Genomic DNA, 15329 nt, shown 5'->3' on the forward strand with positions numbered 1-15329 from the left:
TTCGTTTACTGCCCATTTTAAGTGCCCACAAATTTACTTACGGTCTATCCCACCGTAACTTGCATGGCAGAGCTTTACTGCTAGCAAAGGCAGCAGTGCCTGTGGAGCCATGAAGGACATTTAATTTTATTTGGTTTATTCCAATTTTGGTGTTCTCCAAATAAAAATGAATTATGCACTTGACTGGTTGACTGTGCATTTCCTTAAATCACCTTACAGAAAACAATTCCAGTAAGAGAGAGAATGAAAAATAATCAGGCTCATGAATCATAATTTCTTTGGCAAAGGCAGGCAGCTTATTGCCACAGACAGTAAGTAGGCAATGACCTCTGAGTAACCAACAGGGCAGCATTACTACAGACGTGCTCCTTAACCAGTGGAGGCGAACTTCTTGCTTTTCTAGCTTACCCATGGAGGCCAACCTGCGCTATCATGAAGCCCAAACTTGCAAATGCAAACTCATTTAAGTTGCCTTTATTCACATGGGTAATTGCTTATGAGGAGGACTAGTTCCCACCAAAACACTATTTCTAGCCTGCTTCTCATCCAGCTCCTAACTGTATGCCAAACCTAGTTCACAGACCTTCATTTCAGAGCCTGGTCTCCACTTCTGTGTACACAATTTCAATTTACACGTGCATTAGCACAGCAGCACGGACCTGTTGTGATGCTCAGAGTCAAATATGACAGCAAAGATGTAGAATCATGCATTATTTTCAAACAGAAAATACTACTTCAGAGAAAAAAGGAAAATTAAGGGGCTATAGATTTAGAATGCCTCTGAAAAGAGGATTTGGAAAGAAATATGAAGTATCAGGTGTCAAAGTGCAATATGCAGTGACTACAGACACCCCGGGATGCTCCCTGCTATACGCTTGCTTCACAAGACACAGGACTTTCCTAGGAGACACCCAGCAGTGGCATTCCAACTAGACATCTTACTGATAGCACAGCACAGGCTTCTATTATAATTAGATCTGGATTTCTAAAAAATATTCTTTCACAAATTAAACAATTTAAGTCTAAAATAATACACTAAAAATGTTTGCAAATGCTTGCCACAAAAAAAAATAAAGTACCCCAAAGTTTCACAAAAGTCTGAAAATTCCCCAAATTGTGTCCTTATTCTAACGAATTTGCCTACAGATTAAACAGCTGCTCAGTAGGAACTAGCAGAGCATATCATTGTGAAAAAGGTGTTTCGCAAATATGACTGTAACAATGGAGCCCTGGCCCAGGCTGCCCAGGGAGGCTGTGGAGTCTCCTTCTCTGGAGATATTCAAGCCCCGCCTGGACACGGTCCTGTGCAGCCTGCTCTGGGTGACCCTGCTTGGGCAGGGGGTTGGGCTGGGTGACCCACAGAGGTCCCTGCCAACCCTGAACATTCTGTGATTCTGTGTGATTCATGATGCCAGCTACAAAAGATTTTGTAGGTGTACAGAAGGACCGTAGTGTTGCATTGCCAAATCGCTGTCCAGGCAGATTACACACACGTGCGTGCTATGGGCTGTTAGAGATGGTCACCACCACAGGAGGCACGGCACGCTGGCAGACACAGAGGGTGAGCAAATTCCCATTTGCACAAACCCATACATAATGCAAGAAAAATTAACCAACAGCAACAAGACCTTTTTGTGCAAGTGCAAGACCATGCATGTGAACACAGTAAGAAAGCTCTTCATAAAGAACTACAGAATGAAATAAGACGATCATAGGAGTATTCAAATACAGGATAAGAACGACCAGATCCTGACTCAGCAGTCAAATCTTTTAGTCTACATAAGAAAAATGCAGGAAGTACCATGGGCATCACCACTCTCACAATACTCTATATTCACCTAGCATATTGACGAATATCCTTTAGGGAAGTCTTACCATTCACAAAGACAACCCAAAAATCTATCGTCCCAATATCAGTACTTTCCAACTATAAATCAGTACTATTGCAAAGTGACAAACGACCAGCGTGTTCACGCAACCTGACGAAAGGATCTACCTGTCTTGCCCAGTTGCCTGTTCATCAAATACCTTCCCAGCTGATTCTGTGCCTAGGTATAAATCTCTGGTCTGTGCTTTGCAGCAAGTCAGAACAGATGACGACAGATGGGTCCTGTAGGTACAGATCTATAATTCTTAGTTTCAGAGCCACATTTACTACAGCAAAAGGTAAGGTACTAATTAATGCACACATAGGGTAAACTATGTCTGCAACGTATGAGTACTGCGACGGTACAGTAGAACAAGTAGAAACCACCCCTTCCCGTGAAGAAATTCTGAATATTAGCCTGAAGTTAGGAGCAGAGTTTGCTGCCTGGGACACGAAGCAAGCTCATTTGAACTATTTCCAGAATGATCTACATAAAGTATGTAGAGAAGAGCTACAAAACCAACCAATGGCTGCAACAGCTCAGAGACAGGAGTCCCGCTGAGTCTGGACGAAATCTTTACAAATGAGGAGAGCAATGTTTGTGCTGGAGGAAAGGATGGAATTCATTTGAAGTGCAATGACAGTTCATATTCCTGACAATGAGTAACCAGTAAAATGAGGGTTCTGTTTGTTCATTTGTTCGCTAGAAAGCTCTTATAGCAAAATAAACACTGTAAATTGAGAAATAGCTTACAGTGATGAACTCTGGTACATCCAATCTCTTTTACAAGGGAATACCAAAGCAGATTTTAAACATTTGGCGGTGTATCAGAAGCCAGAGGAAGATTAACTATGTGAGTGAAAAATCAGGCCAAGAAACCAAAAACAGCTCTTCACAACGAAGGAGAGCCAAGGAGGAAGATAGTCTAAAAAGCACTTGGAACAAAATGTTAAAATCATTTCACTCTTAAGAAACAGATCATTGAAGCAAGAGGAATTTCAATTCCTTTTGGAAGTGTGCAGGTATCTATTAAGTTACTTGTAAGATTTAGAGGGAGCATCAACGTACTAACAGCATCAAGACTCCGACAAACAGACCAGGGCCACTCAGAAACAGGAACGGGCGTACCAGCACTCCCACTGGCACCGCCGCCAGTGTTATTCACCGACAGCACAAAGCCACAGGATGGTTTCTAGAAGTGTCACCAAAATGGAATGCCTGACTGACGTTTCCAACCTCCTCTGATGATCTGGCCAATCCATACTAAGTTCCTAACAGTTGAAATAGTCTCTGAACTCCAGCACCAGCCCTGCGACCGACTCCCTCTGTGACCTTGCCCATACCACGTTGCATCTGCTGTGCCGCTTTCAGGTTTCTAAAAGCTACACAATATTCCTTTAAATGGACTCCATAGCTTAGTGCATCGCTAGCACACTGATAAGTGCAACTTCAAGGCTAGAGTACTATTTGGTTTGGAGTGGAATACTATGTGGGGCACTTCCCTACTGGTATTTAACTCTGTTTCCAAGCTGACTGTACATACCTTGATTTTTGCAGGTTGCTATAATTGTGAACAACACTTTAAAAGTGTACATGCGCACAGGTGAAGGAGAAAATCAGAGCAATAGATTTTTCAAGGTACTAGCAATAGAATTAGTTAAAAGCCATGTAATGACTTCAACAGAGCTCACAGAAGAAAACAGATTCCATATAAAACTGGTCTATATCTCAATACTTCTACATAGCTGCTATCTCAAAGCTGAAGAAAAGGTACTGTGGGATGGAGTACCACTGCATATCTATTTTAATTGATTTTTATTAAGCAACTGCAGACTACCATCTCCTGCTCCCAGAATAAGCCAAGTAACAGTGTAAACCTCTCAGCATCTCACAGCTGCAGAACTTTAAATCAGCACAGCTACAAAGAAAATTACTACCTAAAGCAGCAGAGGGAAATTTGGGTGAGCAAAAAGACATTTTTAAAAATACACTTTTGAGGGAGATGAGCAGTTGCTGAGGTCTTTTCTCTACTTCAGACATTTCCAATAAAGCCATCCCTTCCTTATCAGGGAAACCCAATTACATGCCTCAGAACATTCTCTCTTTCTGGGAATACATGATGGCTGAGAATCCCCAAACATAATTTTTGGAATTATTCAGAGTTCTGTGCCATCTACACTCCAACAACTTCATACGCCAACCACGAAGATGACAAAATTGCAACAAAATTGAGTCTCGGGTAGCAAAAATTCTCTGTGTGGAAAGAACAGACACTTGAGCACTGCACCAAAAGGTAGCATGAGAAAGACTGTCATCAAGAATTAGTACCATATGTTGCACTCTGAAAATAACAACTGAGTAACCACGACTAATGGAACACTGGCTTCTATCTAGCAGAGCAGGCACTGAAAGCGTGTTTAGACTGAACAAGACTCTGTATTATTAAATAGAGGCTGCTCTTTCTTGCTGTGGTATGTCATAGGAACTTAGGTTAGGAAAGGCTTCCTTCTGGGTGTAACAAGAACAAAAAATTCATTACCACTCGATGTTATTAAAGAAGTGACAGCAGAAACAGTTTGGGTTTCCAGGTTAGTACTCAATTCCAAATGTAACAAACATACTCCATTTCCTATATTCCCACGGAAATTCCAAAACCCAGACACTTCACTGTTTTAAACATTTATGTTTGAAGTTAAAAAGCGTTTGCCGTCCCCTTCAGTGGTGGATGATCCCTGCATACCTCTCATACACTTTCCTAGAGGAGGTGTGACTTGTAGGGTTCACAACGTGCTTCACATTTTCAAATCTAAATTGCTACAGGCACTAAACTTATTACTGTGTCCCTAAGACTGTACAGTGTAACAGAATCCCAAAGACAAATAAAGGTTCCTAGTAAAAGCTTGAACTTGCTGTATTCTTTTTAAGGAATTTTAATTTTTTTTTTCAGTAGACCAAGACTAAGCATTACCCAAATTTCAAACACACTTCTTTGCATAGTAGAAAAAAAAGAGAAGGGAGGTGAAGCCAAAACCTCTCTGACTTTTTTCTGGCTGATCTCAATCCACAGGAATTCCCCAATCACGAACACGCTCTGCTCTAGCTAAGGAAATGATGTTCATTATAAAATAAAAGTTCCAGCTGTTAACCGAGAGCAATTTCAAGATGAAGAGAAAGTGGAAGAGGGAAGGCAGCACCCCAGCAGAACCCAAGGCAGAACCCCAGCGAACCCAAGGCAGAACCCCAGCAAGAGCCCTGTACCCCTCGGTGCTGGGATGCAGCTACACACTGGAGAGCTCTAGCCCACACTCACTGGGTTCTCCTTCCCCCTCCAGGCAGCAATCTGAGCCTCCGGTTTAATCCCATCAATTCTTCATAGCCTTTTTGATTTGCATTATTGGGTAAACATACGAATAAATCAGAATTAAAGTTATAGTAGGAAGTGGGGGTTTGTTCTTTTTTCTCCTTCCAGAAGCAGAACCACCTATTTTTCTCCAGAATTCCCATGCAATTTCTTCCTTACACCTTCACTAGTGTAGCATCCCTGACCGAAACCCAGAGGGTTTTCAAAAGGCATACCTAGGGTTAAAACAGTAAGCTCTTCAAGAGAGACACTGCAGTCATAGAAGAAGACAAATGTTTTAGTTCTTTGTAAATTAGTTAACGGGATTTAACTCTTTGTGGGTTTTGGAAAATGGCCAAAGTAAACCAGCTCTTCATTTCTCTGGGGGTGAACTACCAGTGCTCATTTAGAGTTCTTCTATTCATCACATCTGCACTTCACTACCTATCAGAATAATGCTACTTAAATTAGATATTTAGGGAAAGGAAAGCGAAAAAAATTAAAGCACACTGGCCATAGAAGTCTACATGTGTTCATAAGATTGAGACTTATTTTCTTCCTACTGGAAAAATGTTTATTATGGAAAAAAACTGTTTCCTGTTGCAGACTATTGCACTGATGCTAAGCCCAATCAGAAGCTAAGCTCCTGGGGCAAGCTCTCACCTACTTCATTATTTATCATTTCACAATGCCTTACAGGAGAACTTTTTTTTTTTAAAAAAAAAAACCAACAGTGAAATTCTCCTCTTTCTAACAGACCATGAAGATGGTATGGTATTATTATTATATAAGTGCCTCAAAACTTTTAAAATCTGATAATTTGCTACTTCAAAAAGACCGCTTAATGAGAACATAAGTAAATATTTATTTCATTAAAAATCCTCTTATATATTGCCTTGCATTCTGCAAGATGCTAAGATATCCTATAACAGACACACAAGGCTTACGAAAACACAGTTGCTGCTGAGCAGCAGCATGGGTTTGGATTCATCAGAGACCGCATGGGTGGTTTCACAGCAGGAAAGGCACTGCTGATTATGGTCTCTGGGGACTGGTGGTGCTGCTGAGGGGAGAGCAGGCTCCTGCAGATCAACCATTCCTCAGCAATCCCGAGGGCCGTCCTGAGCAATGAGCGGCTGATGCAGGGATAACCGAGGTTCACTGCAGCCCTGTGTGGGCAGTGCTTCTTTCTTCTGTCTAGAAATGTAAAGGAAGCTTATGAAATTAAGATCAGGACTGGTAATGACTAGGTTTCATGACAAGACTGAAGAGTGAAAACAATGTAATGAGGGTGACCTATTTGAAACCCCAAATTTTAATCTAGGCCTTAGCCAGAATGTTTTTCAGAAAGACAGATATAGAGGATCCAAACATCGAAGTTAGCTGTCTTAAATCTGGATAATTCTGTCCCTTTCCAAGAGAAAACCCCCTGTTTCTCCAAGCTTGGGGCCTTCCTGATAATCACAAAATCATAGGCACATTGTGGTTGGAAATGACCTCTGGCATGCCAGCCCAACCGCCCTGCTCAAAGCAGGATCAAACAGCGGAGCTTGCCCAGGGCCTTGTCCAGTCGTATTTTCAGTACCTCCAAGGACAGGGACTTTATAAGTAAGCTCCCTGGGCAAACCGTTCACTGTTCCATGACGCTCACAGGAAAAATAGAGGAAATTCTATTATTATCTATTATTATATTCTATTGTTATTATACTATTATCTAGTATTTCAGTTGTGTCCATTGCCTTCCAAAAGCATAAGCTATATTTTTTTTTCCTGTCTGAAAAATTCTGACAGATGAGCCCCACATTCACAGAACTGATGCATAAAGATCCCTAGGAAAGAAATTAGCATAGCCTGTGAAGAAGGCATTGCTGCCCTACTCACAGAACATGTGAAACCTAACATATGGCTGCAGAGCGAAACAAGGGAATTCATAGGCCTGTTTTCACCAAGTCACAAACCCCAACTCCTCCATGTCTTCCAGAAATCTGCTACCTTTGAGTCTTCTCACATTCCGCTTGTTTCTAATACACAATTGCTACACTGGAACCAAGCTCTACAAAATTTTACCAGTTCTTGTTCAAGCACAGTGCCCTACGTATTTGTATGGAGAGCTGTCAAGTATTGCGAAGTCAGATTTAACAGCGATGTCCAGCTGTTTGCAGTGCTGTCTTTGCTGGCCTCCTCGCACACTCTCACTTTCCCTGCCTGTGGGTGGGAGGGACTGTGCAGTTCTATACTCTGCTCTCTGGTCTCCACATGGCCAACACCATACAATAACGCAAACACCTTGCTTAGTGCGACGGCAAAGAGAGGCAGTTCAATACAAGGGAATATCTGAATCATGGGAAACTATCGCTTGTCAGTCTGGGGAGCAGCAGTACTCATGCAACCAACTGTAAAATCTTTCCTTTGGCACATAAGCAGCAGAGCGGAATGTGGAGATGAAGTTTTCAAATCCAACTGAGTTTAAGTTACTAAATAATCCTTACAGACAGTGGTGATGATCACTGTTGCTCTTCATTATCTACCCAGGAATTTCAAAGCCTCCTACACCTTCACACAGGCTTACGGAGAAAGGTAACTTCAGTGTCATTTCATCCTCTGACATCCATATTGCAAGCTGAGGCACAGAGACATGAAATGGCTTACAACTCAATAGTGTGGCCAGGGTTAAAAATGAGACTTGCCTCCTGCATTAGTTGCCAGACATACTCTTCCCTTGCTGCCATGTTTGTCACTTAAACTGGGTTAATTCTAACCTCTCAGAGCATATAAAATGTCTCATGCCCAGTATTTCAACAAACCAGTTGTCATTCCAGTCCTGGGTCACTCAAAGCTGCTTGTGAAAGAACCACAGACCAAGAACTACTCCCAGAAACAACTCACCAAATTGTGAGTAAGAATCGTGAACTATTTGTAGAAGATAGAAAAACAGGTGAAATTTACTGCAGAAATTCTTCGCTGCCATTTACTTCCTCAGCAAGTTACCAAAACCAGAAGATGCAGGCTTGGTCCAAAAACCAAAATAATTTATTCAACAAAAATGCCAGTTGTTCTTATTGTTGTTATTAATATTTGCATTACAGGAGTAATATGGATACAGCCTGGTCCTGTCATATAAAAGTAAAAACAGACAAGTGAAAGCTACTTACTGAGAATCATCAGAAAGGCTTTGCAGTCCTTTCAAAAGCACTGCCCAGACCTCAGCTAACAACTCATTGGAGAACATTCTGCGGGGAATCGTTACGAACTGGCAGAAGGGATGGACAAGATGACCTAACAGTTTTTTTCCATCTCTGACTTCTGCAATTACATAATTCCATCTTGATATGGGACCAGAGGAGTTGACAGTTACATCTGCAGTCTCTCTTAAAAGTTACTGACTCTACCCACGGAATAGATCAAAAATCTAAGGGGAAAAACATCACATGTGTCTCAGGAATTCAGGGTGTGTATCAAATTTGGGTTAATAATACTCCTTAAAAGTCATAAACAGGAATGGAAACGCAATGAAAGCAAAGATTGGTCTTGAAAGCACAGTGAAGATGTGACCAGATCATATTAAGCAGAAAGATGGCTTATTAAGTGAAGTTTATCACTGCTACAACACCACAAATAAAGGTTTTATAATGCTGTGTTTTCTTTAGCATCTAATAGAAAACATCTCCTTCCAAAGCAGAAGTAGCTTCCAAAATTTCAGAACTTTTCTGCTCCTGCAGGTGTCTTTGTGTAATATATTTTCTAAAGCATTTTTAAAATTAAAAACAATAAAAACTCTAATGGCGCTTTCTTGGCTATGGAAATCAGAACAGTTATGAAAGAGCAATAAAGCAGCCTTTCTCTTTTAGCTGCCAACAACTCCAGAAACATGTTTGCTGGAACGCTGACCCCTTACATAGAAAACATTAAAATAACTGTAACTTGATACAATTAACTGGTATTAGATTCAAAGTTTGTGAGGCCAACTGGCTTTTATGATATATTTCTTGGTACTTAGATACTAATGGAAACACTCCAAACTTTTGAAAAATATATTCCAGATACGATGACCGGTAACTTCTTTTTTAGAGCAACTGCTTTAGCAACAGCTCGTCCTGTCTGCAAAGAATGAAAAACAGACAGACACAGCACTTCCACTGCTGTGCTCCCAAGAAACCTTTTCTATCTGCTTTCTGTTCTCCCTCAGAATATATTAATAATGGCAATATTTGAAGTGTTATGGATAAAGCTTTCATTGCACTTCTCAAAATACTAGAATCACTGTTGTAACGTTTCCCAACCCTTCTCTTCATTCCCTAGCTTAATACTAAGAGAGGTACGTAAATCTCATTCTAAACCAGAAAGCCTTCAGCCGCAGCGTGTTCTACACGATATACTTGCTCTTTCTGTGTGACAAAAAAGGGGGACATGGGCCAGAGTAACAACTGGCAGAAGGACGATGGTTCGAGATTCTGCAGCTCCTAGAACTGTAATTCCTACGGAATCCTCCCACCTGCATTAGAAAGGGGTCTGCTGTTGATAGCCACAGAATTACAGGAGACAGAAGGCTGACTTGAATCCTGCTAGCCAGAGGACAAAGAATTGTGCAATGGGTACTGCTGCTAGCTAACCAAAGAGTCAGTAGCTACCGAAATGCATTGGCTTCTGCCGGATATTCAGTGCATTGTTTACAGCGATTTGGAAAACTCAGCCCAGCTGCTAATTAAGAGGTGTTTATACCACACTGGCACTGGTAAGCAGGCCGGCTAGCAATCTCGACAGCAAAAGCAAAGTGAACTTCCCAAGGTGGAAATGACAAGTTTGTTCTGCTTCTGCTCCTGAAGTATCTCATCAAACACCACCCAGAGCTGTCACTCCTGCACTACGCAAGCGCGTGCATCGTGTAACACTGCTGAGCACTCCTGCAATTACAAACCCACAAGCAATTAAGACAGTTTTTGTGAACAGATGTGTGCATTCATATTGCAATTGTTTCCTCTGCTTTCAGCTTTTCCAGGCTAAGTCCATATAGTTGAAAAATGATGATTCATTTTCTGTATTGCTATAAATACCAAAAGTTTCACTTGATTTTGGTTTATTTTGAAATAAATTGAAAGGAAGCCAAGGAAATTAGTAAAGCAATAGTCTGAACGTAGTGTGGGAAACAATACCAAATACTTAGACAAACAGAAAAAGTCATTTACCTCATTGATATACACAGCACCAAAGAGAAAAATGAGAATGATTACTGCTTGGGGATCATTATCTTACACACACCACTGCCACAGCATACAACGGCAAAGCTGCTAACAAGGTCAGGCCTACGTGCCTATTTCTGTAAGGCATTAATCCGTCCCTCCATCTTCATTTCTCAGTTAGTAAACTATCCACCGTTACAATGAAGTGTAAAAATTCCTCTCCCTACAGGCAAGTTTGCAGCATGAGAAGTATCACTAGAAGATTTCACTAGGCTAGAAAGTGAGTGCTGACGATGCTTCAGAACCTTTTTGGATCTGTGCTGCTCTGGCCTCAGCAAGGTTTTTCTGATTTAGCTGGTAATTCTCTCACCCTTCCCCCTCAGCAAGGTCCCCAGGAATCCCACACAGCTCCATTTTCCTTAACTTGGTACTTGTATTCTATTTTGTAACAGTAAGGCAGCCAATACACTGTGCAGTTACTGCTCCTATAGGAACGCAAAGATCTCTCCAGCCTTACCTTATCACTCCGGCCCTACTCTGAGCACCCAGCAACTGACAGCTTGCAAGGAGGGCTTTTTTTTTTGTAATTATTCTGCTGAATCCCAGGGAGTTGTTCTATATGCAATTTTCCTTTACAGTAGTGGAAAAGATTTCTTACAGCTCTGGACTGTGCTCACCGATACTAAATGACAGCCCAACAGTCAATGGAGTTACTCTGGAATTCAGGGTGGTACAATTGAGAAAAGGTTGTCGATGTAGGAAATTTTTTTCCCCGGGTGTTCCAAAGTACCCCACAAATCATCACAAACGGTTAATTTTACACCAAGCTCACTAAGACTCAACAAGGACATAATCCTTCCGTTTGTTTTCTAGTAACCACGTGTTTTGTAACAAATTCAATTACCGAGAACAGGATCTCTTCTCCTGGTGTGCTCGCTGTATTGCCATGCATGCATTAAGTGGCAGGCTGTTTTCTTAGCTTTTCAAAAATTTTACAGGGATGATTAGGCAAATGTTTCCATAACAAACATTTATAGAATTTCCTACAGAAGTTGTAGCACTGACACAACAGACAGAAAATCCAGGTCTGTCGTGTTTACAGATGACATAAGAAAATGTAGATAGGAAAAGCTCTAACTGGGAACAGGGCGCTGGGACGACAGTGGGTTTTTAAAAAGTTTATTTTTTATCATCATACTTTCTCAGTCCCAAAAAATTCCTCCCCACTAGGTCGAGATGATGCCAAATTGTAAAAAAATTGCTTAATTACACAGGAAAATTGATAGGATTCCTTATATTCATGAAAGGAGTGTGGCTATAGCATAAGGCAACGTAGCAGGGTTGTGAAAGGGTCACTCTGCAATTCTGCCATTGGGTCAAGCAATCGAACTGCAGTCTTCTGTGCTATTTGCTAACGCGACTGGATTTGGAATTACTCTGACAACAGTTCCTTTAAAGTGCGGCTCTACTTGCATACAACTTTGAACAAATCCTGTTTTAACCCTTATATCCACAGTGCTATAAAACCTGACTTGTACACAATGACAAGGACAGTCCAAATGCACAATGCCAGGAAGTGCCATAGTAACTTCTCACATTCTTCACCCAATGATCTCAAGATGCTCAGAAACATTGAAGACCTAAGCCTTTCCATCTCAATACAGGAGATGTTTTACCCTTTCTACTGCTTCTCAAATATAGAGGATTATTCCAAAGCAGCACAAAGAATGTTTGAAAGACAATACCAAAATCCGATTCACAGTCACTTAAAATTAGAAGTTCAGAAGTACTTATGAATTGTGAGAGAATGACTACATGTGGCAGACACTTCCATCACAGAAACACACAAAGATGGTTCTTTAGGCCCATTTAATTGACCATGTAAATCATCACATAAGCCTTCGTGACCATGATCAAAACTCGCAATAAACACGACCAGAGCAGGATCTTCACTTACGCTTTTGGCCAATGATGTGACTATTTTTAGCATTCATAACAAAACATGTACCTTACCATGGCAACCACAGCAGCCGTGTGCCTCCACTGAGACAAAAAGCATTGCCTTGTAGAAAAGCACTAAACAGTGTCAAATCACGCTTTGGGAACAATTTGTTTCCCAGTTTCCAAGCACATATTCCTCATCATTGATCATTATGGAACATTATTTCTTGGTTCTCTGTTACACATTTGTCTCTTATTTTTATTTTCTTCATAGAAGCAGAGAAGGATCAGAAAAGAAAGGACGGTGGTTTCCATGTGGCAAGCAAAGTAATCCAATTTCATATATACAATCTTCAAATATGAATTAACAAGGTTACCTGTACTAGGAAGCCTAGTAAATAAGAAAGGTTTGTATTTTGAAGCTTTTGTACTATAGCCGCATCTCTATTAAAGTCAGCTGAACCTTATATAATCAGCTGCAGCGCTGGACAAATATTACCAGAGAAAAAAGGTGGCCTATTCTGCTGTAAACCACTTCTCTATAGAGTGGGATTTTCATTGGCTTGATTTCCTGAATTAACTGCCATCTGACTTCTATCTTGATCAAGATATTCACAATAAATTATTCTTCTTCCCTTCTTCCATGGCTGATCTATGGGTCGATTCTATCTCCTCTGACCTGATAGCTTCAAGTGCTATCCAGAGTCACTGCTGTGTCTTACCCATGTGGCCAGGAAAGACAGGTACCTGCATACCCTTAAAGCCCTTCTACTTTCCAAACTAACTCATTTGAGGTTTCCAGTCATTGCTTGCAGAGCTGCGGATGGAATCACCCCGCGATCAGCTGGGCCACTGTATACCCATTTACAGGCTAACACACTACTTTTGAAACTAGGTGACTGCTGATCAAACAAGATCTCTTATGTAGGTATTTTTATTCTCCTAGCCATGATTTAACACGCAAGCCAAACCGTGTCATCTGTTCCTTATGTCCTTGCTGGGACCTACAACTAGGGAGAGAGTGGCTACAGAATACACTTCTATTATGGAAGAAAAAGAACTGTATTTCATTAAACTACTAAGAAAACCTTAAACGAAAATCTTGTAAAAAAACCTGAACAATATCTGCTGGCCTTTTCAAAGACTTAAGAATCAAACGGGATCCAAGCAACTGGAGTTCTAAACATATTGAAAGTGGACACCTTGATCGCTAGCGGGTAGATTGTATACATATGTAATAAAACAAAGACATTCCTCCACAAAAATTTCATTTGAAAGAGTAAAAATCAACACGTGGAAAAAGCCAGGAAAACATTAAACATAACTTTCTGGGTTCACCTGCATTACAACACATGTACACAAGGAAACAAATAGAACCGCTTCTTTCTTATTACCTTTGCTTTTCTTCTCTGCTCCTGAGCCCCATAGTGATAGGGAAAATACTTACAGAAATGCAGAAAGACTTTGAATTCAAGGTCATCTTCATCACACTCTCCTGCTAGAATCTCTCTTCTTGTGTTGCAAATCTATATGATTACTACTAAAAATAATTGAGTACAAAGAAATACTATCCCAGATGTGACTGATTTCTCTAACAAGTTTTTTAAAATGACACACCAATCAAATTGCAATGCCATAAAGTACACACATACAGCTAGTTACTGATTTACTTTAAGATTAAACCTAGATTATTGCATCTCCCGCAGAGTATTTCTATTAATGAAGTGGTACTAGCTTCACTGGAATTGAAAAAAATATCCAGTATCTGGTGTGGATTAGCTTGGGTAGCTGCCAGAACTGTGCCATAATTCCTCACCTTTCTGCTTGTTTAACAGAACAATCTTTGTGCTAAGAACACCAAATTCAGCCAGTTTCAACTTTACTGAAGAAAAACGAACAAAAGAAATGAAGATAGCAGAAAAACAAATGAAGAACAGAAGTGGAAAACGGTAAGAAAAAAAACAAAAAAGCACCCTTGCAGGTATCCATTTCATTTTTACATAGCCATTTTTATATTTTTATCCATCAAAAAAATTATTACTCTTTCCCTGCCACAGTTTTTTCATTCGAAGTTGAAAAAGCATTTCCGAATTAAAGGACATGGATTTGGCATGAATTTAAGACAGGTAGGTTGGATCCTCAGCAGATGTGAATTCCTGTAATTCTACTAAATATCATATACTAGTAACTTATTACATGTGAATAAGCCAAATCCTCACTCCAAACAAAAGACTTCATGCAATGACACTGACTTCAGTAAAATCAGTAAAATTCTATCAGTGGAATCAATTGAGGAAGCACGTGCATTCTGAAACCATAATTCCTTATGCCTACTCTAATATTTGATCAATATAGAATATACAGATTTTAAAAAATTAATTATAAATTAAAAATTAAAATTAATTTTTTTAAAAATTTATCACAATAAGTATCTGTTCAAAGTGTATGCACCTAAATTATCATTTCTCTTCAAAAATCTTTGAAAAGTCATTTGTGAGGAGAGTTTATGGGATAGAATGGGAACAGAGTTATATTCAAGTACACTGAAGAGCACTCTTCACATTTAGAGTACAATTTCTGTTGGTAAAACCAGTAAAAGTTAGAAACAGTAAAACAGTCAAACACTGTTATAATACTGTAGCATTCAGAGACTCAAATTAAGAACGAAGATCCCATTTTTAAGTACCAAAATCACATACAGAAATACAGAATGCCAAGTGGGGAAACTAAGCAGACAACATGAACAAAAAGCAGAAACAGTGAGATGTTAGGTCATTTAAGTTGTCTCTAATAAAAATACGCTAGCTCCCCGAGGACTGCCTATTTAAGATTTCACCTATGTCTATACAAATATAATTACTGACGTGAGAAATAGATTACTTAGAAAGCAGATGTTTTGCATTATCTATTTAAAAAAAAATACCTGGGAGGAATTTATCAGATTTCATTGACTTCAGGATTTGGCCCAGTAGATTTTAATAAACTATAAACCTGCAGGACAGT

Source organism: Opisthocomus hoazin, chromosome 16 (genome assembly GCF_030867145.1).
Source record: "Opisthocomus hoazin isolate bOpiHoa1 chromosome 16, bOpiHoa1.hap1, whole genome shotgun sequence".
NCBI classification, from domain to species: domain Eukaryota; kingdom Metazoa; phylum Chordata; class Aves; order Opisthocomiformes; family Opisthocomidae; genus Opisthocomus; species Opisthocomus hoazin.